At 36.5% G+C, this 27,558-nt stretch overlaps 1 protein-coding gene, 1 long non-coding RNA gene and 1 pseudogene across 3 annotated transcripts in view; 2 read left to right on the top strand and 1 right to left on the bottom strand.

The window, feature by feature from the left end:
• The window catches only part of LOC309659756, a 198,008-nt gene extending 171,501 nt beyond the window's left edge, over positions 1 to 26,507 (bottom strand). The window contains exon 1 of the long non-coding RNA XR_014262946.1: positions 15,199 to 26,507. This is a non-coding gene — a long non-coding RNA (uncharacterized lncRNA). The remainder of the gene's footprint in view (positions 1 to 15,198) is intronic.
• Positions 1 to 27,558, top strand: part of IGSF10 (immunoglobulin superfamily member 10) — a 303,209-nt gene that overhangs the window by 96,286 nt on the left and 179,365 nt on the right. The window lies entirely within an intron of this gene.
• Positions 7,093 to 18,901, top strand: LOC309659706 (ferritin light chain pseudogene; annotated as a pseudogene). Its single transcript has one exon. The product of its transcript is annotated as a ferritin light chain pseudogene (transcript).

Here is a 27,558-nt window from a genome sequence, read left to right as displayed (position 1 = left end):
TGCATTTCTCTAATAATTAGTGATGTTGAGCAGCTTTTCATGTGCTTCTTGGCCATCTGTATGTCTTCTTTGGAGAAATGTCTATTTAGGTCTTCTGCCCATTTTTGGATTGGGTTGTTTGTTTTTTTAATATAGAGCTGCATGAGCAGTTTATATATTTGGAGATTAAACCTTTGTCTGTTGATTTATTTGCAAATATTTTTTTCCCATTCTCAGGGTTGTCTTTTCATCTTGTTTGTAGTCTCCTTTGCTTTGCAAAAGCTCTTAAGTTTCATTAGGTCCCACTTGTTTATTTTTGTTTTTATTTCCATTACTCTAGGAGGTGGATCAAAAAAGATCTTGCTGTGATTTATGTCAAAGAGTGTTCTTCCTATGTTTTCCTCTAAGAGTTTTATAGTGTCCGGTCTTACATTTAGGTCTTAACCCATTTTGAGTTTATTTTTGTGTATGGTGTTAGGGAGTGTTCTAATTTCATTCTTTTACATGTAGCTGTCCAGTTTTCCCAGCACCACTTATTAAAGAGGCTGTCTTTTCTCCATTGTATATCCTTGCCTCCTTTGTCATAGATTAGTTGACCATAGGTGAGTGGATTTATCTCTGGGCTTTCTATCCTGTTCCATTGATCTATATTTCTGTTTTTGTGCCAGAACCATATTGTCTTGATTACTGTAGCTTTGTAGTATAGTCTGAAGTCAGGGAGTCTGATTCCTCTGGCTCCGTTTTTTTCCCTCAAGACTTCTTTGGCTATTCCGGGTCTTTTGTGTCTCCATACAAATTTTAAGATTTTTAGTTCTAGTTCTGTAAAAAATGCCATTGGTAATTTGATAGGGATTGCACTGAATCTGTAGATTGCTTTGGGTAGTATAGTCATTTTCACAATGTTGATTCTTCCAATCCAAGAACATGATATATCTCTCCATCTGTTTGTATCATGTTTAATTTCTTTCATCAGTGTCTTATAGTTTTCTTTTTTTTTTGAATTTTTTATTTATTTTAATTAATTAATTAATTAATTTATTTATTTATTTATTCATTAATTCATTTATGGTTGCGTTGGGTCTTCGTTTCTGTGTGAGGGCTTTCTCTAGTTGCGGCAAGCAGGGGCCACTCTTCATCGCGGTGCGCGGGCCTCTATCGCGGCCTCTCTTCTTGTGGAGCATAGGCTCCAGACACGCAGGCTCAGCAATTGTGGCTCACAGGCCCAGTCGCTCCACGGCATGTGCGATCCTCCCAGACCAGGGCTCGAACCCACGTCCCCTGCATTGGCAGGCAGATTCCTAACCACTGCACCACCAGGGAAGCCCCTATAGTTTTCTGTATACAGGTCTTTTGTCTCCCTAGGTAGGTTTATTCCTAGGTATTTTATTCTTTTTGTTGCAATGGTAAATGGGAATGTTTCCTTAATTTCTCTTTCAGATTTTTCATCATTAGTGTATAGGAATGCAAGAGATTTCTGTGCATTAATTTTGTATCCTGCAACTTTACTAAATTCATTGATTAGGTCTAGTAGTTTTCTGGTGACATCTTTAGGATTCTCTATGTATATTATCATGTCATCTACAAACAGTGACAGTTTTACTTCTTCTTTTCTGATTTGGATTTCTTTTATTTCTTTTTCTTCTATGACTGCCATGGCTAGGACTTCCAAAAGTATGTTGAATAATAGTGGTGACAGTGGACATCCTTGTGTTGTTCCTGATCTTAGAGGAAATGCTTTCAGTTTTCCACCATTGAGAATGATGCTTGCTGTGGGTTTGGCATATATGACCTTCATTATGTTGAGGTAGGTTCCCTCTAGGCCCACTTTCTGGAGAGCTTTTATCATAAATGGGTGTTGAGTTTTGTCAACAGCTTTTTCTGCATCTATTGAGATGATCATATGGTTTTTATTCTTCAATTTGTTAATATGGTGTATCACATTGATTGATTTGTGTATATTGATGAATCCTTGCATCTCTGGGATAAATCCCACTTGATCATGGTATATGATCCTTTTAATGTGTTGTTGGATTCTGTTTGCTAGTATTTTGTTGAGGATTTTTGCATCTATATTCATCAGTGATTTTGGTCTGTAATTTTCTTTTTTTGTACTATCTTTGTCTGGTTTTGGTATCAGGGTGATGGTGGCCTCATAGAATGAGTTTGGGAGTGTTCCTTCCTCTGCAATATTTTGGAAGAGTTTGAGAAGGATGGGTGTTAGCTCTTCTCTAAATGTTTGATAGAATTCACCTGTGAAGCCATCTGGTCCTGGACTTTTGTTTGTTGGAAGAATTTTAATCACAGTTTCAATTTCATTACTTGTGATTGGTCTGTTCATATTTCTTCCTGGTTCAGTCTTAGAAGGTTATACGTTTCTGAGAATTTGTTCACTTCTTCCAGGGTGTCCATTTTATTGGCATAGAGTTGCTTGCAGTAGTCTATTATGATGCTTTGTATTTCTGTGGTGTCCTTTGTAACTTCTCCTTTTTTATTTCTAATTTTATTGATTTGAGTCCTCTCCCTCTTTTTCTTGATGAGTCTGGCTAATGGTTTATCCATTTTGTTTATCTTCTCAAAGAACCAGCTTTTAGTTTTATTGATCTTTGCTACTGTTTTCTTTGTTTCTATTTCATTTATTTCTGCTCTGATCTTTATGATTTCCTTCTTTCTACTAACTTTGAGTTTTGTTTGTTCTTCTTTTTCTAGTTCCTTTAGGTGTAAGGTTAGATTGTTTATTTGAGATTTTTCTTGTTTCTTGAGGTAGGTTTGTATTGCTATAAACTTCCCTCTTAGAACTGCTTTTGCTGCATCCCATAGGTTTTGGATAGTTGTGTTTTCATTGTAATTTGTCTCTAGGTATTTTTTGATTTCCTCTTTGATTTCTTCAGTGATCTCTTGGTTAGTTAATGATGTATCGTTTAGCCTCCATGTGTTCGTGTTTTATATGTTTTTTTCCCTGTAATTGATTTCTAATCTTATAGCATTGTGGTCAGAAGAGATGCTTGATATGACTTCAATTTTCTTAAAAGTTACTGATGCTGATTTGTGACCCAAGATGTGATCTATCCTGGAGAATGTTCCATGTGCACTTGAGAAGAAAGTGTAATCTGCTGTTTTTGGATCCAATGTCCTATAAATATCAATTAAATCTATCTGGTCTGTTGTGTCATTAAAGCTTGTGTTTCCTTATTAATTTTCTGTTTGGATGATCTGTCCATTGGTGTAAGTGAGGTGTTAAAGTCCCCCACTATTATTGTGTTACTGTCGATTTCCTCTTTTAGAGCTGTTAGCATTTGCCTTATGTATTGAGGTGCTCCTATGTTGGGTGCATATATATTTATAAATGTTATATCTTCTTCTTGGATTGATCCCTTGATCATCATGTAGTGTCCTTCCTTGTTTCTTGTAACAGTCTTTATTTTAAAGTCTATGTTACCTAATATGAGTATTGCTACTCCAGCTTTCTTTTGATTTCTATTTGCGTGGTATATCTTTTTCCATCCCCTCACTTTCAGTCTGTATGTGTCTCTAGGTCTGAAGTGGGTCTCTTGTAGACAGTATATATATGGGTCTTGTTTTTGTATCCATTCAGGCAGTCTGTGTCTTTTGGTTGGACCATTTAATCCATTCACAGTTAAGGTAAGTATCGATATGTATGTGCCTATTATCAATTTCTTAATTGTTTTGGGTTTGTTTTTGTAGGTCCTTTTCTTCTCTTGTGTTTCCCACTTAAAGAAGTTCCTTTAGCATTTGTTGTAGAGCTGGTTTGGTGGTGCTGAATTCTGTTAACTTTTGCTTGTATGTAAAGCTTTTGATTTCTCTGTTGAATCTGAATGAGATCCTTGCAGGGTAGAGTAGTCTTGGTTGAAGGTTCTTCCCTTTCATCACTTTAAGTATATCATGCCACTCCCTTCTGGCTTGTAGAGTTTCTGCTGAGAAATCAGCTGTTAACCTTATGGGAGTTCCCTTGTATATTATTTGTCATTTTTCCCTTGTTGCTTTCAATAATTTTTTTTTGTCTTTAATTTTTGTCAGTTTGATTACTATGTGTCTAGGCATGTCTCTCCTTGGGTTTATATTGCCTGGGACTCTCTGCACTTCCTGGACTTGGGTTCCTATTTCCTTTCCCATGTTAGGGAAGTTTTCGACCATAATCTCTTCAAATATTTTCTTGGGTCCTTTCTCTCTCTCTTCTCCTTCTGCGACCCCTATAATGTGAATGTTGTTGCGTTTAATATTGTCCCAGAGGTCTCTTATGCTGTCTTCATTTCTTTTCATTCTTTTTTCTTTATTCTGTTCCGCAGCAGTGAATTCCACCATTCTGTCCTCCAGGTCACTTATCCGTTCTTCTGCCTGAGTTAGTCTGCTATTGATTCCTTCTAGTGTATTTTTCATTTCAGTTATTGTATTGTTCATCTCTGTTTGTTTGTTGTTTAATTCTTCTAGGTGTTTGTTCTTTAATTCTTCTAGGTCTTTGTTAAACATTTCTTGCATCTTCTTGATGTTCGCCTCCATTCTTTTTCCAAGGTCCTGGATCATCTTCACTATCATTATTCTGAATTCTTTTTCTGAAAGGTTGCCTATCTCCCCTTCATTTAGTTGTTTTTCTGTGGTTTTATCTTGTTCCTTCATCTGGTACATAGCCCTCTGTCTTTTCATCTTGTCTATCTTTCTGGGAATGTGGTTTCTGTTCCACAGGCTGCAGGATGTAGTTCTTCTTGCTTCTGCTGTCTGCCCTCTGGTGGATGAGGCTATCTAAGAGGCTTGTGCAATTTTCCTGATGGGAGGGACTGGTGGTGGGTAGAGCTGGGTGTTGCTCTGGTGGGCAGAGCTCAGTAAAACTTTAATCTGCTTGACTGCTAATGGGTGGGGCTGGGTTCCCTCCCTGTTGGTTGTTTGGCCTGAGGTGACCCAGCACTGGAGCCTACCCTTTGGTGGGGCTAATGGCAGACTCTGGGAGGGCTCACACCAATGAGTACTTCCCAGAACCTCTCTTGCCAATGTCCTTGTCCTTATGGTGAGCCACAGCCACCTCCCGCCTCTGCAGGAGACCCTCCAACACTAGCAGGTAGGTCTGTTTCAATCTCCTATGGGGTCACTGCTCCTTCCCCTGGGTCCCGATGCTCACACTACTTTGTGTGTGCCCTCCAATAGTGGAGTCTCTGTTTCCCCCAGTCCTGTCGAAGTCCTGCAATCAAATCCTGCTCTACTTCAAAGTCTGATTCTCTAGGATTTCTTCCTCCCATTGCTGGACCGCCAGGTTGGGAAGCCTGATGTGGGGCTCAGAACTTTCCCTCCAGTGCGTGGACTTCTGTGGTATAAGTGTTCTCCAGTTTGTAAGTCACCCACCCAGCAGTTATGGGATTTGATTTTATTGTGATTGTGCCCCTCCTACTATCTCATTGTGGCTTCTCCTTTGTCTTTGGATGTGGGGTATCTTTTCTGGTGAGTTCCAGTGTCTTCCTGTTGATGATTGCTAAGCAGTTAGTTGTGATTCTGGTGCTCTCGCAAGAGGGCATGAGAGCACGTCCTTCTGCTCTGCCATCTTGAACCAATCTCCAGCAATGTTATTCTTAATCATTCCCTCAATTTGAAATATTTTTCACTTGCCTAAGAATGAGAAATGGGTACACTTTAAAATGTAACTATATATCATATATACTCCAATTAATACTTCTTGGGGAGCAAGAGTTGATGACAAAATTTACTGAACCTCTACTATTTGGGAAGCATTTTACATTCATTATTTTATTCAGTCCTTTAATCAATGGTAACTGTCATCATTTCCATTTTGTAAATTCAGTATCATGGCAGTTAAATAATTTGTCCTAAAATAGATTACCAAGCAAGTGAATTGCAAAGCTGGGATTCAATATCTAGTCTTACTGGCCTCAAAGCTTAGGGACTTTGCACTATTCTACATGGTCTGACTAAAGAGAAAATTTTGTTTTATAATTTTTAGGTAGACTAGAGTTATACACTTTTGGATAAAAGCCACTTAATAACTCAGTGACTTGACAATGCACAGAGAGAGCAGAATGTCTGGGTCAACATGGAGCAGTTCCTCATTTGGATCTCTCTTTCCCACCAAAATAGAAATAAGGGATAGAATATTTAAGTGTTAAAAGGTATAGGACTACACTCAAAAATAGAAAGGGAAAATCTTCATGTTACAGAAGCAGAGGGAGCCCAGAGCAATAGCAGAGATTACAGTATTATAACCCAGATGGAGTCATAACCATATATATGTACTAGAGATGGTGCTTTAGGGACCGTAGGTATGGAAGTCAAATCGGCCACACACATAGCAGGAAACAGGAAACGGCTCCCCATGTGAGCCCAGGAAGTAGGACCATACTGCCTGCCTATTTAAAAGAGCTGAAATAGCTCTACCCACTTACACAGTTACAATTAGAGACATTCCATTTGAGTACAGAAAGACTGCATGATATCTGCACCCATACTGATGCATAACTGCCAGAGTTGCTGAAACAACATTTGATAAAATTTAATATCTATGCTAGGTTAAATCCATGCATAAAATAACAACAGATGGATATTTTCTAGTTATTTTTAAATACAAAATCCATCAGCAAGCTTAATAGGAAACAACTAGAAGATGAAAACTGGCTTCTAGCTAACACACTTAGACAAAGAAGAAAGAGAGAAAGAAAGGAAAAAAATATACGTTGTAAAACTTGGAGGAAAAAGGCAAAATTAACGTTACTTGCACATGATAGCATTGTAGTACTTGAAAAGCCACGAGATTCAAAATCAAAACGATTACAAGCTATACGAAGTTTTAGGTACAAATATAAACAGCCTTCAATAAAAAAATACAACCATTAAAAAACATAATATATACAATATGTTTAGACAAAGATAATATAGCTACATAATAATTAGAAAAAAAATGAAAATATTCTAAGAAGAAAATTTTAGAATGCTCCTGAAAGACAGAAAAACACTTGATCAAAAGAAAAACTTACCTCTCCTTACACAAGGTTTATAGCATAAGGTTACTAATTTTCCCAAAATTAGTCTGCAGGTCTAAAGCATCCCAACAAAATAAGAACTTATTTTCTTTGGAAATAAATAAGCTGATTCAAAAGTTCATATGAAGAAATAAACAAGCAGTAATAGTCACTAAATCATAATATTTATGTTATAGAATTAACTGTGTCCTCCCTAATTCATGTTCATAGGGTTGAAGCCCTAACCTGCAATACCTTAGAATGTGACTATATTTGGAGATAAAGCCTTTAAAGTGGTAATTAAGTTAAAATGAGTCTTCTAGGGTGGGCCCTAATCCAATCTGACTGGTGTCCTTATAAAAACAGATTAGGATACACAGAGAGACACCAGGGATATTCATATATAGACGAAAGGACATATAAGGCCAATGCAAGAAGGTGACCATCTACAAGGCAAGGAAAGGGGCCTCAGGAGAAAGCAAACCTGTCCACACCTTGATCTTTGACTTCTGGCCTCCAGAATTGTTAGAAAATGAATTTGTTGTTTAAGCCAGCCACTCTGTGATCTTTTGTTTTGTCAGTCCTAGCAGACTAACACAATTTAACCCACAAGCCCCTCTGAGTTCAGTAACACTCCTTACACAAATATTCATTGAAAATCTAGTAAGAGGCATATACTGGGATTGTTTCAGTAAGGAAAGCTTATCACTGCAAGATTTTTAGGACCCGACAAACAGTTCTTTAAGCAATTTAATAATCTTCCATAAGGAGAAGTCTGGAGCTAGGAAGCCCAGAATTGGTTCCTCAACTCAAAGTCATCAAAAACCCAGCCTATTCATAACCTCTTGCTCATCCATCTTCAGCTTTTGGGCTTTTTGGTGTTTATGCTATTGTAACCTCGATGAAACAACTCAGCTACCAGAGCTTCAGGCATGACTGTATCACATCAGCATCACAGACTACAAGAAAGAAGGAGAGCAAACCTCACAGGGCTATCTTTTTAATACATAAAGAAAAGCTTTCCCCCAACCCACTAGCTGACTTTCTTTCATGCTTGGTAATATTAATGTGATATACACATGCATCCATTCTTTCCACGCAAAATTACTGCACATAAGTATCAGGCAAATACTCTTTCTTATGAGTTATTAATAATCTGGCCCTGAATATTGGGCACAATCATTAATTATAGAGCTGAAGAGAGCTTCTTGCTTGAATTACTATAGGAATCACCCATGTGTCTTCTACCCACTGAAAACCCTGTTAAAATAACAGTAAGTTGCTAAACTGGTTAGAGTAAATAATCCAACTCACAATATTTTTCCTCCAGGTCTTCTCAGTTACCATATATAAATAAATCAGAGTGTTTACTGCACATTCTCTAGATACAGATTTAGGTGACCTGAAAGATATAAAAAGATTTTCCATGCACAAGATCCTTTCAGACTTATTAGGGAAATAAGACCTATGTTCAAAAGAAAATGTGAGCAAGAATGAAATATTTCTATATAAGTAATACTTATATTTTAAATTGTCATTCTGTTTAGTTGGCAGTTTCCCAAACTTACACACCTGTTCCTTTAACCTACAATTCTCTTCCTTTCTCTCCCTCTTCCTCCATATGCTTTGAAACTCAGATCGAACATTAGCTCCGGTATAAAACTTTGTCCAACCATCCACACCCTCTTTGTGTACCCTCTGCAAAATGTTTCAACAGCACAAGCTATCAATTCTTGCGTGTATTTGTTTGCATGCTTGTCTCATCCAAGATTACACTCATTCAACTTTGTGTACCTGACAACTAGCACAACACTGGAAACAGAGGAGATCAACCAAATATGTGAATAAAACAATGGGAGTTTGACTATTTAAAAAGGAGACAAGAATACAATACTGTAAGGACCAAAAGAACTAAAGAGGCACAGGAGTCATTTGAGATCCCTTCACGGTGAAGGGATGAACTAGAACTAGAAGCATGCTTACCCTAAAAGAAAAATATCTGGTCTTTGAATTAATTTTAAGTTATTTACAGTGAGAAATAAGATCATACTTTACTGTTCCTGGGCTAAAAACTTTGAAGACTAAATATATTTTCCTGCTTCTGTGCTAAACAAAACTGGGACTGGGCAAAAGCAACTTAGCAGCTTGCTATAGGAAATACTTGCTTTGGAAGATAAATCTATGAACCAACCAAAATAGCTTACTTATAAAGACTAATAGCTCACTTCAAGACCTTCTCCTTATCGTGTCCACCAAACCAAAGCTACTTTGTTATAAATTCTGCCAATCCCAGTTTCCTCCCTTGCAAAATCAGCCTTAAAAATCACCTAGGGCCCTATATACTTGCTCCTGGGAATTCTCCCTTCACAGACCTGGCTAAAAATCTATCATACTGGTGTTCTTTCTTACTGTAAGTCTAACAAACTCAGATTTGCATGATCAACATGTGATTCTGATGGTCTTTTGGTGGAGCTAAAGGCCAATAGTAGCCTTAAAATGTATTTGACATATACCCAGCTTTGAAGAAAGTATATCCGATGTAGGAAAGCAACTTTTGTGTTATTTACCTTAGATTTTATTCTTCTCCCCAAATATGAGGAGGCATGTGTAATTTACAAAAACGCAAAGTATTTTTGTTCATTTTTAAAGTGACAGCTAAAGTAATCAATTTTTTCCCTTGCTTCCTCTGTTAAGAATTATTTCCTCATATTTTCATACTCAATTTTATTGACTGGTATTACCTTAAAAATAACCATTTATTTCATTTATTTTTAACAGCTTTATTAGGGCCCAAGTATTTATTATAGGAAATGTACATTTCCTATAAAAGAATTCCCAAGACATAAAACCACTGCCTGCTTTTTAAAATGTTTTAACCTAATAAATGTCCATGAGAAAGAAAATATACTGTCACCATTCTATTACAGATGTTATTTATAGAAATTTTATATATTTCAGTTGCTTTACTATATCAAGTTACAACTGGTTGTCATCATCTCTGAAACCTGAAATCTATAATCTATGTTGGATGAATGAAACAAAAATGAAAAAAAAAATAGTAAAATAAATGCTTGGTAAATAAATAAATGGATAAATGAATGGTTATAAATTGACATAATTCCAGGAAGCCACAGGTGCCTAAGTATTTAAATGAATATGTTGTCATTTTAAGAATTACTGACTGCCAATATTTCTTTATCTGTTATCCTTCAAAAGGCTCATATCCATCCACCTTTGTGTGCTATTTTAATCACTATTTTTTATAGTCCATATGTTTTATTTTTCCATTTTCCTTTATTGTTTCCTTTTAGCATTACTTACTTGTTTCCTTTTGTAGTTTATTTGATCCATAAGGATCTTATAAAGAACGTATTTTTAAAATTAATTCAACATTGCTAGGTTCTCATTAACTTCATTTCATATGCTTAGCATAACTTTGACCTCTTATTTACACCTTAGTGCGAATTTCTTCACTTTCTTGGAGTTTAAGTAAAAAATGGTATACAACATTGTAAATCAACTATACTCCAATAACAATTAATTTTAAAAAGGTAGAATAATTAAAACACAGCATGGAACAATAAGGGAAAAAGTACTGTTTTTAGATACTAGTTGTAATAAGTGATAAAGAAATTTTAAAAAGGAAATTCTATATTTATATAGATGAGATAAATATAAAAATTCTAAAGGAAAAACACTAAATAAGAAGAAAGTAATGCATACATTAAAGACATATGAAAAAGTCCATTTAGGTGAATTAATATTCATTGCTTTAAATCACAAGACAAAGTTTGGCATTCAGTCTTCTAAATAAAATGGTTTTTAGCTATGTCTTGATCAAATGTCACATTAGAGACTAGAACACCGTATGGCTCATAGTAGAGGCTCAATACATATGTTTCTTCAAATATATCTAACAAACTTACCAAAAATTGTGGTGTTAAAATTTTCTGTCCTCAGCAAATGTTAACAGATTGCAGAAGGCCACAGGCTTCTGGATTAATGTATCATTAAGGGAACAGCTGCCACTATTTTTAGTGAGGTTCCTTTTCCAATGACATAAGCAAAATTATTAGGTTATAGGTTTTCTAATACCCAATATCAGCCTGATCATTTTCATTGATAAGAGCAAAGTTTTTACAAGTCCCCTTTCTCTGAAACCATCAAAGATTACAATGACTACCCCTAACTGTTAAGGCCATTTGGAAAGCTGATATGTCTCAAAACCTCAGCAGGAACACTCCCATAGGTAATGGACTTTATTCAAAGAAGTCTGATTTCAATTCAATCCAAAAATCATTTCTTAGTTCTCATTGTGTGCAAAGCTTTGGACCAGGCACTGAGGGGCTATGGAGACCAGAAGACACAGAGGATGATCTTAAGGAACTTGCCCTCAAGGAGCTGGCCTTCAAGTAAAAGAATAATAAACACAAATAGGCAGTGCACTCAGCAGTCCCACAGATCTCTCTCTTTCTCCAAAGATGTTTGGACGGAACAGACCCCAGGGACATCCCTTGCTCCAGTCTCTGACCACTCTCCAAACTTTTTTCCAGTCACAACCTTTGGAATCAGCCATTCAGCTATCCTTCATCACCAGGACTAGCCAACACCATTTTTTGAGCTTAACTTATTACCGATCAACCATGAGCTCCCAGATTTGTCAGAATTATTCCACCGAGGTGGAGGTCGCCATCAACCACCTGGTCAACATGCATCTGCAAGCCTCCTTTGGGCTTCTATTTCAACTGCGACTATATGGCTCTGAAGGGCATGGGCCACTTTTTCCGTGAATTGGCTGAGGAGAAGCGTGAGGGTGCCGACAGTCTCTTGAAAATGCAAAAGCAGTATGGTGGTCATGCCCTCTTCCAGGATGTGCAGAAGCCATCTCAAAATGAGTGGGGTAAAACCCAGGACACTATGGAAGCTGCCATTCTCATGGTGAAGAACCTGAACCAGGCCCTTTTGGATCTGCATGCCCTGGGTTCTGCCTGTGCAGGCTCCCACCTCTGTGACTTCCTAGAGAGCCACTTCCCAGATAAGGAGGTGAAACTTATCAAGATGGGTGACCACCTGACCAACCTCTGGAGGCTGGCTCATCTCTAGGCTTGCCTGAGCAAGAATCCCTTCAAAAGGCTCACCCTCAAGCACGACTAGGAGCCTCCGGAGCCCAGTGGCCTTTGAGGAGCCCTCTCTGGTGTCAGGGCTTCTGCCTGAAGCCCCTCTCTGCAGCCACTAGGCAGCTTTTTAACCACTCTGGAGCACTCTCCCCCAAACCTCGGACCAAATGGAAACAGTAAAGCTTTTTGAAGAAAAAAAAAAAAAAAAGAAGAAACACAAATAACTGTAATTCAAAGTAAAGTGACATATTTGTACAAATGGAGATAAAAGAAATATGATTGGGAGACACAGGGAGAGAGGTTATGATCTCCAAAAGTGAAACTAGAAAAGCTTTCAGGATTTTCTAGTTACTGATTAAGTATTATGTCAAATACAATTGTGAGGAAGAGAGAGAAGATACTTTAGGCAAAACAGAGACAAAGATGTCTGCATATGCATGGCTTGGAAAGAGACGGTGAAGATTATGGAATATGGAAGGATATACTGCAAAGAAAAACTGGAAACGTGTCAGGGACGAGATTGTGAAGACCTTGAATATCAGGCTAAGGAATTTGTATTTATACCCTCTGCCCCACATACATGCTCCAACAGTAACCAAGATCTTAGCTGTACTAGAATTGTGTCAGGAAGATCATACTCTCTAAGACTCATTTACCCCTTGATGCATTTTCAGAATATTGATTCTTGATTGCTTATTCATACTTTCAGGTTAAAAACAAACAAACCAATAAAAAGATTTGTATTGAGCTAAACTTTAATATAATGAATTTTTTATTTTGTTACTTGTAGCTAACCCTTTCTCCCACTTATTGAGCCACTGGCAATACAAACAATGTCTGGTTGACAATTTCCCCATCTCAGCTCTGTGCAGGAAATCTACATGTTTCTCATGAAAGTCATGTGGCAAGAGCACCTCACGTTTATATAGTGCTTTACTGTTTGCCACCCATTTTCAAATACATTGTGACTCTGTCACATAGTGTAACACTTTATTGTGCCCTGTAATTTGACAAACATTATGCCAAACTCTTTATATTCAACCCTATTTAGAAATGAGAATATTAAGATTTATAGACATTAAGAGACTTCACAAGGTCACAGAATTAATAACTAGAAATAAGATTAGGGCTGACTCTAGAATTTCTACCTTAACCTTCATGCTATGTTATTTCCTTTATAAACACACATACCCCAAAACTAGATATGACATTTTCATCAAGCCAACAACACATTTTTGTAAGTCAAAGACTTTCTAGACTTTGTTCTTCTAAATTCTTAATTCAATTCAGACTACTGTTAAATTGATCTTACTGCTTCAATGCATCCAAAACAATCAAAAATGTATCATTTAATCTTTATTTACCTGGACTACGACAGCCAAGAGAACAATGCATTTGAAGTTGTATGCCACAGCTTATGCATTAAAGGATATAATTAAAGGATAAATGGAGAAGGCAGACAGCAGAAGCAAGAAGAACTACAATCCTGCAGCCTGTGGAATGAAAACCACATTCACAGAAAGATAGACAAGATGAAAAGGCAGAGGACTATGTGCCAGATGAAGGAAAAAGATAAAACTGCAGAAAAACAACTAAATGAAGCGCAGATAGGCAACCTTCCAGAAAAAGAATTCAGAATAATGATAGTGAAGATGATCCAGGACTTCGGAATAAGAATGGAGGCAAAGATCGAGAAGATGCAAGAAATGTTTAACAAAGACCTAGAAGAATTAAAGAACAATCAAACAGAGATGAACAATACAATAACTGAAATGAAAAATACACTAGAAGGAATCAATAGCAGAATAACTGAGGCAGAAGAACGAATAAGTGACCTGGAAGACAGAATGGTGGAATTCACTGCTGCGGAACAGAATAAAGAAAAAAGAATGAAAAGAAATGAAGACAGCCTAAGAGACCAGTGGGACAACATTAAATGGAACAACATTCACATTATAGGGGTCGCAGAAGGAGAAGAGAGAGAGAAAGGACCCAAGAAAATATTTGAAGAGATTATACTTGAAAATTTCCCTAACATGGAAAAGGAAATAGGAACCCAAGTCCAGGAAGTGCAGAGAGTCCCAGGCAGGATAAACACAAGAAGAAACACGTCTAGACACACAGTAATCAAATTGACAAAAATTAAAGATAAAGAAAAATTATTGAAAACAACAAGGGAAAAATGACAAATAACATACAAGGGAACTCCCAAAACGTTAACAGCTGATTTTTCAGCAGAAACTCTACAAGCCAGAAGGGAGTGGCATGATATATTTAAAGTGATGAAAAGGAAGAACCTACAACCAAGATTACTCTACCTGGCAAGGATCTCATTCAGATTCAATGGAGAAATCAAAAGCTTTACAGACAAGCAAAAGCTAAGAGAATTCAGCACCACCAAACCAGCTCTACAACAAATGCTAAAGGAACTTCTTTAAGTGGGAAACACAAGAGAAGAAAAGGACCTAGAAAAACAAACCCATAACAATTAAGAAAATGGTAATGGGAACATACATATTGATAATTACCTTAAACGTGAATGGATTAAATGCTCCAACCAAAAGACACAGACTGGCTGAATGGATACAAAAACAAAACCCGTATATATGCTGTCTACAGAAGACAGCAGACCCACTTCAGACCTAGGGACACATACAGACTGAAAGTGAGGGCATGGAAAAAAGATATTCCATGCAAATGGAAATCGAAAGCTGGAATAGCAATACTCATATTAGATAACATAGACTTTAAAATAAAGAATGTTACAAGAGACAAGGAAGGACACTACATAATGATCAAGGGATCAATCCAAGAAGAAGATATAACAATTATAAATATACATGCACCCAACATAGGAGCACCTCAATACATAAGGCAAATGCTAACAGCTATAAAAGAGGAAATCGACAGCAACACAGTAATAGCGGGGGACTTTTAACATCTCACTTACACCAATGGACAGATCAACCAGATAGAAAATTAATAAGGAAACACAAGCTTTAAATGACACAATAGACCAGATAGGCTTAACTGATATTTATAGGACATTCCATCCAAAAACAGCAGATTACTCTTTCTTCTCAAATGCACACAGAACATTCTCCAGGAGAGATCACATCTTGGGTCACAAATCAAGCCTTGCTAAATTTAAGAAAATTGAAATCATATCAAGCATCTTTTCCGACCAAAATGCTATGAGATTAGAAATAAATTACAGGGAAAAAAATGTAAAAAACACAAACACATGGAGGCTAAACAATACATTACTAAATAACCAAGAGATCACTGAAGAAATCAAAGAGGAAATCAAAAAATACCTAGAGACAAATTACAATGAAAACACGACTATCCAAAACCTATGGGATGCAGCAAAAGCAGTCCTAAGAGGGAATTTTATAGCAATACAAGCGTACCTCAAGAAAAAAGAAAAATCTCAAATAAACAATCTAACCTTACACCTAAAGGAACTACAGAAAGAAGAACAAACTAAACCCAAAGTTAGTAGAAGGAAGGAAATCATAAAGATCAGAGCAGAAATAAATGAAATAGAAACAAAGAAAACAGTAGCAAAGATCAATAAAACTAAAAGCTGGTTCTTTGAGAAGATAAACAAAGTGGAGAAACCTTTAGCCAGACTCATCAAGATAAAGAGGGAGAGGACTCAAATCAATAAAATTAGAAATGAAAAAGGAGAAGTTACAATGGACACCGCAGAAATACAAAGCATCATAAGAGACTATTGCAAGCAACTCTATGCCAATAAAATGGACACCCTGGAAGAAATGGACAAATTCTTAGAAAGGTATAACCTTCCAAGACCGAACCAGGAAGAAATAGAAAATATGAACAGACCAATCACAAGTAATGAAATTGAAACTGTGATTAAAATTCTTCCAACAAACAAAAGTCCAGGACCAGATGGCTTCACAGGTGAATTCTAGCAAACATTTAGAGAAGAGCTAACACCCATCCTTCTCAAACTCTTCCAAAATATTGCAGAGGAAGGAACACTCCCAAACTCATTCTATGAGGCCACCATCACTCTGATACCAAAACCAGACAAAGATACTACAAAAAAAGAAAATTACAGACCCAAATCACTGATGAATATAGATGCAAAAATCCTCAACAAAATACTAGCAAACAGAATCCAACAACACATTAAAAGGTTCATACAGCACGATCACGTGGGATTTATCCCAGAGATGCAAGGATTCATCAATACACGCAAATCAATCAATGTGATACACCATATTAACAAACTGAAGAATAAAAACCATATGATCATCTCAGTAGATGCAGAAAAAGCTTTTGACAAAATTCAACACCCATTTATGATAAAAACGCTCCAGAAAGTGGGCGTAGAGGGAACCTACCTCAACATAATGAAGGCCATATATGACAAACCCACAGCAAGCATCATTCTCAATGGTGGAAAACTGAAAGCATTTCCTCTAAGATCAGGAACAACACAAGGATGTCCACTGTTACCACTATTATTCAACATAGTTTTGGAAGTCCTAGCCATGGCAATCAGAGAAGAATAAGAAATAAAAGTAATCCAAATTGGAAAAGAAGAAGTAAAACTGTCACTGTTTGTAGATGACATGATACTATACATAGGGAATCCTAAAGAGGCCACCAGAAAACTACTAGAGCTAATCAGTGAACCTGGTAAAGTTTCAGGATACAGAATTAATGCACAGAAATCTCTTGCATTCCTATACAGTAACAACAAAAGATCAGAAAGAGAAATTAAGGAAACAATCCCATTCACCATTGCAACAAAAGGAATAAAATACCTAGGAATAAGCCTACCTAAGGCAGTAAAAAACCTGTACTCAGAAAAGTATAAGACACTGATGAAAGAAATCAAAAATGACACAAACAGATGGAGAGACATTCCATGTTCTTAAATGGGAAGAATCAATATGGTGAAAATGACTATACTATCCAAAGCAATCTACAGATTCAGTGCAATCCCTATCAAATTAACAATGGCATATTTTACAGAACTTGAAAAAAAATCTTAAAATTTGTATGGAGACACAAAAGACCTTGAATAACCAAAGCAATCTTGAGGGAGGGAAAAAAACGGAGCCGGAGCAATCAGACTCCCTGACATCAGACTATACTACAAAGCTACAGTAATCAAGACAATATGGTACTGGCACAAAAACAGAAATATAGATCAATGGAACAGGATAGAAAGCCCAGAAATAAACCCATGCACCTGTGGTCAACTAATCTATGACAAAGGAGGCAAGGATATACAGTGGAGAAAAGACAACTTCTTCAATAAGTGGTGCTGGGAAAACTGGACAGCTACATGTAAAAGAATGAAATTAGAACACTCCCTAACACCATACACAAAAATAAACTCAAGATGGGTTAAAGACCTAAATGTAAGGCCAGACACTATAAAACTTTTAGAGGAAAACATAGGCAAAACACTCTATGACATAAATCACAGCAAGATCTTTTTCGACCCATCTCCTAGAGTAATGGAAATAAAAACAAAAATAAACAAATGGGACCTAATGAAACTTCAAAGCTTTTGCACAGCAAAGGAAACTATAAACAAGATGAAAGGACAACACTCAGAATGGGAGAAAATGTTTGCAATCAAATCAACGGACAAAGGATTAATCTCCAAAACATATAAACAGCTCATGCAGCTCAATATTAAAAAAACAAACAACCCAATCCAAAAATGGACAGAAGACCTAAATAGACATTTCTCCAAAGAAGACATACAGATGGCCAAGAGGCACAAAAAAGCTGCTCAACATCACTATTTATTAGAGAAATGCAAATCAAAACTACAATGAGGTATCACCTCACACCAGTTAGAATGTGCATCATCAGAAAATCTACAAACAACAAATGCTGGAGACGTTGTGGAGAAAAGGGAACCCTCTTGCACTGTTGGTGGGAATGTAAATTGATATAGCCGCTATGGAGAACAATATGGAGATTCTTTAAAAAACTAAAAATAGAACTACCATATGACCTAGCAATCCTACCACTGGGCATATACCCAGAAAAAACCATAATTCAAAAAGACACATGCACCCCAGTGTTCATTGCAGCACTATTTACAATAGCCAGGTCATGGAAGCAACCCAAATGCCCATCGACAGATGAATGGATAGAGAAGATGTGGTACATATATACAATGGAATATTACTCAGCCATAAAAAGGAACAAAATTGGGTCATTTGTAGAGATGTGGATGGACCTAGAGACTGTCATACAGAGTGAAGTAAGTCAGAAAGAGAAAAACAAATATTGTATGTATGTGGAATATATAAGAATGGTACAGATGAACCAGAGTGCAAGGCAGAAATAGACACAGATGTACAGAACAAACGTATGGACACCAAGGGGCGAAAGCAGGGTTGGGGGGGGATGAATTGGGAGATTGGGATTGACATGTATACACTAATATGTATAAAATGGATAACTAATAAGAACCTTCTGTATAAAAATTTAAAAAATTAAAAAAACAAGGGCTTCCCTGGTGGCGCAGTGGTTGAGAATCTGCCTGCCGATGCAGGGGACACGGGTTCGAGCCCTGGTCTGGGAGGATCCCACATGCCGCGGAGCAACTGAGCCCGTGGGCCACAACTACTGAGCCTGCCCATCTGGAGCCTGTGCGCTGCAACGGGAGAGGCCGCGACGGTGAGAGGCCCACGCACTGCGATGAAGAGTGGCCCCTGCTCGCCGCAACTGGAGAAGGCCCTCGCACGGAAACGAAGACCCAACACAGCCAAATAAATAAATAAATAAATAAATAAAATTAAAAAAAAAAAAACAAGACATTTGGGAGGAGGCTTCCTTTTAAAAAAATGTGCAATTAGGCATTTGTTTAGCATTTCGCCTATTTTATAGAGGAGGAGATTGAAGCTTGGAGACTGAGGAGCCTGCCTGAGGTCACACAACCTCTAAGGGGGTATTGTTTGGTCTGCTCAGCTCAGGTCAGCTCAGCGCTTGCCCTCATTCTGGCTGCACAGGCAAAGTTAGGCAAAGAGAAGGTCAGGGAACAAGAAAAAAAAAAAAGGATAGATGGTTGTAAAATGCACCAATTGTAAGGCAACCATTTTGAAACCTAAACATATTTCACTATTTTAGATTTTAGAATTCTGAATATATTTCATTACTTTAATACAAAACAAAATTCTTAAGAGGAAAGTTAAACAAGTAAGGTTTCTGAGGTCAAGGTCAGAATGAAATGTGTAATCTCTCAAGAATTATACTTTTTCAAAACTGCATCTCCTGGATGTTATAGATGTGGCCTTGGGGAAGTTGGGTGTTTTATTCATAGGTGAGTAGGAAGGTTTTCGGGGCATGCCCTCTGAACTCTGTCATTAGTGTACTTCCATTCCCATTCAACTAGCAGCATCAGCTATGTTTCCCATCCCTCTACCCTCCCAAATGTAACAGCACTTTCCTGCAATGTTGCTAGTTGGATTCCTTCTTGCCTCTCCTTAAGAAGGTCATTGCCAGGTGAAGAAAAAATGAAGCCTAATAAAAACTACAGGAGTACAATTAAATCGAATTTAAATGAACATTTTATTAGAGGAAGATAAAAGTTCTCTTCCTATTTGTTAATGAAATACCATTTTGATGCTATACATAATAGAACTAAGCAAGAAATTTTAGCCCTAGAAGGAAATTGCTAGCCTGGTAATGTTCTACCAGAGAAAAGAGCAAAATGCCTTTTTAACGAAGTTTTACCATCAAGTTAATTCTAAAAATCTCACAGCTATGAGATGTTCAATAATAGCTGAAAATTTGAAAAACTATCCAGGAAGGAAAACCAAGTAATAATAGTTTTGTAATTGAGTGAAAATCATTTGTTCAAGACAAGTGCCCAGCTCCTCCTTAGCAGAAATCCCAAGAGAACAAATACGTGGAGCCACTGAATGATCAAAGAGAAGTGAAGAAGAGAAAAATATATTACATGTAAACTATTATTATTCTGGAGACAGGTAAAAATGGTTTCTCTCTCGAAAGATGACATGAGCCAAAATAACTTCAATGGCCATTTGGGGAAACATGATTGACTGAGTAGCAGAGTGAAACATGCTCTCCAGGGAACTGAACAGGCCTTAGAAGCCCCACAAATAAAAATGGGTAATGATCACAATGACAACTTATCTACATTTTTTTATTACCTTAAGAATCCATTAAAGAAAATAAATGTGTTCTCTCATAAGAAAGACTTTGTTCCAAAAAAATTATTTGGTATGCTTTAAATAAACCATATTTATAATTCACAGGCATGTATGTTCCAGTAAATATTAGTATGAAAACCCAAGCAAGATAATTTGAGAAATCTATTCACTTTATTTATAGTTAGCACTAGGGAAATCAAATGGCTATGTTTCTGGTAAAAATGACTGATTTACATTTCATTGATATAAAAAAGATAAGTAACAGTTTTATTGACTCTATTTTGAAATATTAACTTGTAAAAAAGTAAAAATAGACATTCCTTATCTTTCATTATTTAACACACTTTCAATGTTCTCCTCTTCTAAATGTTCTTTTTCTGCCTTTTTTTCTTCCTTCCCTTTCTTTACTCTTATTCATGCAGTTTCATAGGATGATGACAGTCACAAACATATGAATATCAATAGCAAACCCCCAGCACTGAAGTCTTATTATGAGCCAGGCACTTTATATTTTAATCCTCATTTATTTGTCCTTTCAGTACCTGAGGAAAAATCTCCCACTTCATTGTGTTTTACAGAACTTCCTTCCTAGGGTATAAACCATTTTACTGAACTTATTTTATATCTTTTTCTCTATTGGTCTAAGCTCCTTGAGGGCAGGACCCTCTAAGCACCTTTGTGTCTCCAGGAACCAGCTCAATACCCAGGACTGAACAAGTGGTGTTAACCTCATACTAACAAGCTTTTTCTTAAAGGGCCAGTAGTAAATAGTTTAGACTTGAGGGCTATCCAGTCTCTGTCACAACTACTTAACTCTGCCACTGTAGTACTAAATCAGCCACAGATAAAACGTTTTTCTAAAAATGAGCATGGCATAGCACAGGGAGATCAGCTCTGTGCTTTGTGACCACCTAGAGGGGTGGGATAGGGAGGGTGGGAGGGAGACACAAGAAGGAGGGGATAGGGGATATATGTATACGTATAGCTGATTCATTTCGTTATACAGCAGAAACTAACACAACATTGTAAGGCAATTATACTCTAATAAAGATGTTAAAAAAAAAATTAGCATGGCTCTAGTCCAATAACACTTTATTTACAAAAAGGTAGGCAGCCTGTATTTCAATAAAACTTTATTCACGAGAAAGGTGGGCTGCCCACAGCACCATAATTTACCAACGCCTGCCATAGAAAGGTGGGCATAAGCACAAAAGTGAAGGCTAAATGGTGAGTCTAAAAACATTGCAGCCTAGGTGAGAATTACTTACACCTCATGCAGTGTGTCCATAAATAAAATACGGTTGTCTTCAGGTTTTAAAACTTTATATAAATGGTTTCATAGAATAAATGGCTTCCTACAACATTTTGTTATTGAGAAATGTCCGTGTTGACACTTGTGGCCTCTAGTTCATTATTTTTGACTATTGTATAATATTCTGTTGTACCAGTAGACCACAATTTTCCCTTGCTCTTGATGATAGACATTTAGGTTATACTACCAAAAATGCTGCAACTATCTTATATAAATTCCCTTGAAAGCTGCAACTATCTTATATAAATTCCCTTGAAAATGTGCTATATTTTCTGAAGGGACTATACCTAGAAATGAAATTGCAAAGTCATCAGATATAAAAAACATTCAATTTGAATAGATAGTTCCTATTGTAGGCAGAATAATAGTTCCTCAAAGAAGCCCATGTCCTAATCCCCAGAATTTGTCAATCTGTTTGTTTACATGGCAAAGGGAAATAAAGGTTGCTAACCAACTGACCATGAGGTGAGATTATCCTGGATTATCCAGGTGGGCCCAATGTCATCACAAGGGTCCTTATAAGTGCAAGAAGGAGGAAAAGAGTGAGAGGAAGAACCAGAGAGATGGTAGTATGAAAAGGACTCAGCTCAATGTTTCTGACTTGGAAGATGGAGGGAATGTAGACTGCCTCTAGAAGCTAGAAAAAAAAAAAGGAAGCAGACTCTCTCCTAGAATTTCCAGAAAGGAACACAACCATGCTGACACCTTAATTTTAATCCAGAGAGACCCAATTCAGACTTCTGACCTCCAGAACTGTGAGATAATAGATTTGTGTTGTTTTAAGCTACTTAATTTATTACAGCACCAACAGAAAATTAATACATATCCAGATCGCTCTACAAGTGTGAGCTCATGTTAATTTATACACTTACTAGCAGTATATAATACCTGGAGTTATTGTTTGTATATGGTTTTAGGAAGGGTTATAACTATGTTTTTCAATATGCATAGCTACTCAGTACAGTTTATTGCATCATGTCCCTACTGATATGCAATACCAATTTCATTATTATATCAAATTTTTATATATAGGTGGATCTGTTTCTTAGTTTTTTTATTCTGTACGACTGGTCCCTTTACCTAGCCTGTTTCAATACCATGTTATATTGATTACCATTTTTTAAATAACTTTTGTCATTTATAATTTACTATTGTTTTATAATTTTACCTTATTTTTCTTCAAAGTTGTTTTAACAACTCTTGGCATTTTGTTCTTCCATATGAAGAATTCTCAGAATTCTCTCTTAATATATTATTTCTCTGATGTTCTATTATTTTTTTCTCTGGTATCTCTTCTAGAAGCCTCTCTATTTTCCATTTCTTACAACTGCTCTATTTCTTCGTCTTTTATTTAACTGATTTCTCTTTGCTTTGCTCTGGCATTTAGCACTCTTCTACCTAATTAATTTGTTTTCTTTACAGAGTTTCTCTCATTGCATGACTTGCAGAAGGTAAGGGGAAGAGAATGCTCCAGAATCCCCAGTTGGCACTCAAGCTTATTTTTCCAGAGAGCAACATTGTTCATGATAGCTGTTTCCTTAATGGTATTAGTATCCATGGACATTTCAGGAATCCTGTGAGTTAAAGAGGCTTTTGATAGCTGGTGTAGGAACCTAGCCGCTATACAGAACAGCTGGTTCTAAGGAAAAATGTGTTCTAAGTTCCAAACAATGAACTTCAAAATGAATTTTTAAAATACAATCCATTTGTACGGTGGAAACTGCCTTTATAAGCACAAACTCACATAAACACCAGATGGATTTTGTTTGTATGTGCTCCACAATCCCAACACCCTCCACTTGTAAATATACTTTATAGTGGCCTCCAAAATTATATATCAACTTAATGACATCAAGAAAAATGTTTAACTGTCTAAGAGCCAAGTCTGAGGTCTAGAAGATATTTTATTCAGCATTGAAAAATTATAATACACTGTGCTAAAGAATGCAAATAGCCAGAAGCCATACTGAAGAGAATTACCTAAACAATTTTATAAGGGTTTCTTTGGATATTCCCTTAATCATTGGCCAATGAACACCAAACCAAATGCACGCCACTTCCATAACACCATTAGCTTTTTCATATGCCAAAATTTTAACACTATATCATTGGCTCTTAAAGCATGTTTTAAGAAACATATTAAGGATATACTCAGAAATACTATGGTAAGCTCTTTCCCACAGGGATGCTCATGACAAAAATTATAAATTAAATAAAGATTGTCTTTGGAGTCTATTCATCTTGGCATTTTTGATACTCCTTTCTATCTAGATAATCTTTTTCCAATTCAAATATCAACTACTTTTTAAGAAGTATTTTGCCCTTCTATATCCCAACAGAATTTCTCCTTCAGTGCTCTAAATCAGTGCATTCATACTTATATAAAATTCACATATCCACAGTAATTTCATTGCAAAGTAGTTACTGTTTGAGAAACTAATTCTTAAAGGACATGACCTTGCATTATTGAAAACAAAATGAGCCACTTTTCTTAGGAGTATATGCATTATAAAAGACATTTCTGAGAAAACGTCTCAACACAAAGGGATATATTTCTAACAATGGATTATCTAACATTATTATTGATGATGGATGATAAACTTATTTTCCCCCCACATTAAGGATCATGTATACAAAATTTAACCTTGCGTCCATGAGCACTTCAATGAAAAATATTCTCTGCTTTTATGAGTTTGCCTAATTTAGATACCCCATAAGAGAAACCACGCCATATTTGTTCTACTATGACACTTATTTCACTTAGCATAATGTTCTCCAAGTTCATCTATGTTGTAGCAAATGGCAGGATTTCCTTCTTTTATAAGGCTGAATAATATTCTATTGTACATGTATACATTTTCTGTATCTATTCATCTGTGATGACATTTGGATTGTTTCCATATCTCGGCTATTATTGAATAATACTGCAGTGAACATGGGAGTGTAGATATCTCTTCAGGATTGGTTTCACTTCTTTTGGATACATACCCAGAAGTAGGATTGCTGAATCATATCGTAGTTCTATTCTTAATTTTTAAAGGAACCTCCATATTTTTTCCATAATTGCTGCATTATTTTACATTCCCATCAACAGTGTATAAGAGTTTCAATTTCTCCACAGCCTTGCCAACCCTTGTTATCTTTTGGGGGTTTTTTGATAATAGCCATCCTAACCAGTGTGAGGTGATATCTCATATTTTTAATTTGCATTTCCCTGATAATTAATGATGCTGACCATCTTTACACACACACACACACACACACACACACACATACACACAAAGAGCAGGGGACACAAGGAAACTTTGGGAAGTATTGGATATGCCTGTTACTCTGATTGTCATGATGGTATCACAGGTGTTTGCATATGTTCAAACTCAAATTGTACACATTAAATATATGCAGTTCTTTATATAATAATTATACCACAGTAAATCTGCTTTTAAATGCAAATTAAACAGTTTTATGGAAAGAAACAACATCCTAAATTGAATGCATACACATATAATTTGAAATTACAGAAGAAACAGTAAATCAGGTATGGAATATATTTTCTTTATGTCGGCAAACTGGAACAATTGTGGCTCTTATGTTATAACACTTTTGAGCCATTCATGTCATGTGTAATTCACTCAAACACGAGTAATTGCTAGACCCTTTCTGTAAGGGGTGCTGTCTGCTGAGACTGCTCAACTTAAATACCAAAATGTACTAGCAAATTCAATTGAGATTTAGCTGGTACAAGTAATTATCTTTAGCAATATATAATTGGATAATAGAATTTAGAGAATAAAAAAAGATTAGCTGAGAATGTCTGAACTCAAAACTCAGGAATGGACTATATATATACATGTAACCCCAAGTTTCACCAAGACCCAAAGATTGCAATAGTATCAACTCAAATTACACTGGCTGTTTCCTGCATTTTCCACAATGATATCCATGCTCTGCTGAGTAACTTGCATGCATTTCTGTGAGAACCCAGAGGATGATTTGCATGTACTTAAACTCCTTTGACAATCTCTACAACCACCTCTATTCACTCTTCTTGTTCTCCAATAATTCCGTGACAGGCACTGACATAGCCACCTCTCACCAGACGCTGCAGTCACTATGCTGAAACTATGGAATAAAATGAAAGAGGAGAGTCACTAAAAACCTCTAAAAGCTGGAAAAGTTAAGAAACAGATTTTCCTCTAGAGTCTCCCGAAGGAATGAAGCCCTGAATTCCTTCCAACACCTGATTTTAGCCAAGTAAGACCCATTTCCAACTTCTGACCTCCAGAACTGTAAGATAAATTTGTATTGTATTAAGCCACTAGATTTGTGATAATTTTTCATACCAGCAATAGGAAACTAATATAGAAGGAAACTTATCTTCCCTGGTTCAATTCAAATTTTCCTTCCCTTTTGTTGGTTGGGTGTGACTTCCTAATCCTGTTATATTCTGCACTGGTCTTGATCCACAAGCACCTATTCCAGAATTTCTGTTTCTTTATATCAGGTCTTTAACACTCATTGCAGAGAATTTTAGGTCTTTCCCTTAGAGTTTATATACCCATATCTCTAACTGTCGTTTTTTTGTTTGCATCTGTATCTCCTTCAGTTGAATTCTCAGCAAAGTGTTGGGTGCAGATAACTGTTATTTGGGAATGGCTTATTTTGGGGGTGGGGGATCTTTCTTTTCTACTTTTTATACTCTTTTGTTGCTCTTTCCCTCTGGGTCATTTTGGAAGAGAAAAACTTGAAGGTTAACCACCACCTGAAAAAGCATTTCCCAAGATGCTGAAATCACTGTTTCTGTGGTATGTGGGTATCACACAATCAGACATTTTTTTTTATTGGGATATAGTTGCTTTACAATGTTGTGTTAGTTTCTGCTGTATAACGAAGTCAATCAGCTATATGTATACCTATATCTCCTCCCTCTTGGACCTCCATCCCACCCCTCTAGGTCATCACAGAGCACCGAGCTGAGCTCCCTGTGCTATACAGCAGGTTCCCACTAGCTATCAATTTTACACATGGTAGTGTATATATATGTCAGTCCCAATCTCCCAATTCATACCCCTCCATGTCCACATGTCGGTTCTCTACGTCTGTGTCTTTATTCCTGCCCTACAAATAGGTCCATCTGTACCATTTTTCTAGATTCCACATTTTTTGTGAATAGAACAGCCTAGGATTGTGCTATGAAATCATCTTACACTGTGTGTGGGTCACACCACGGGAATTAAATGAGAAAGAAAATGTTTATCAATTCATTTCCAGGGCTTCTCTTGGGGTGCTGAGATTTCAGCAAGTGTGTGAAAGAGAAAGAAAATGCTTTGAGAACTTGATAAGAATTACATACTAGGTACAGGAGCAAATGATAAGAAAATGGAAGATGGAGCTTGGAACAAAAGAACCACAAGACATTCATTTGGAGATAGGGAAAGAAGTCTAAAGGAGTGGAGGATAAGGAAGGAAACAGTCCTATGATCAATGCTGTTGATTTCCCTACTGTATCAACATTTATTCAAAACATCTGAGCTTCCATAACTTTTCACATCCAACCAATGTTCCTATTCACTAGCAGAATTATCTTAAAGCTGAAGGTTAGTCAGTGGCTCAGCCTAGAAGGGAATTCCTACATAGTTTTTTGTTAACTACTTAATATTCCTTCTCCAGCCTAGTACCTAGTATAGTTATTCAAGTAATAAATCTTAATTCTTAAAAAAAGAAGGGATGCAGAATTCAGGTTAAAATACAAGTGGCAAAATGTACATATAATTTAAGCTGTTTTCTACATGCAGCTAAAATTTTAGAGGTAGAGTTTGTTATTACTGGGCTAGCATACATCATGTCAGGAGGTCTTAATAATTTTGGCAAGCAAGAAAGCTCATGGAAAGTTTCTCTGGCTAACAAAAATCCTTTTTAAGGACTCATGGAAGGTATCCATTACAGAGAACTGAGAAATCCATGGGGAAAAGGCAACATTAAAAAATCCTGTTTTT

The sequence above is a fragment of the Balaenoptera physalus genome (assembly GCF_965194825.1).
Source record: "Balaenoptera physalus genome assembly, chromosome: 4".
NCBI classification, from domain to species: Eukaryota; Metazoa; Chordata; class Mammalia; order Artiodactyla; family Balaenopteridae; genus Balaenoptera; species Balaenoptera physalus.
This window is presented reverse-complemented; position numbering and strand designations above follow the sequence as displayed.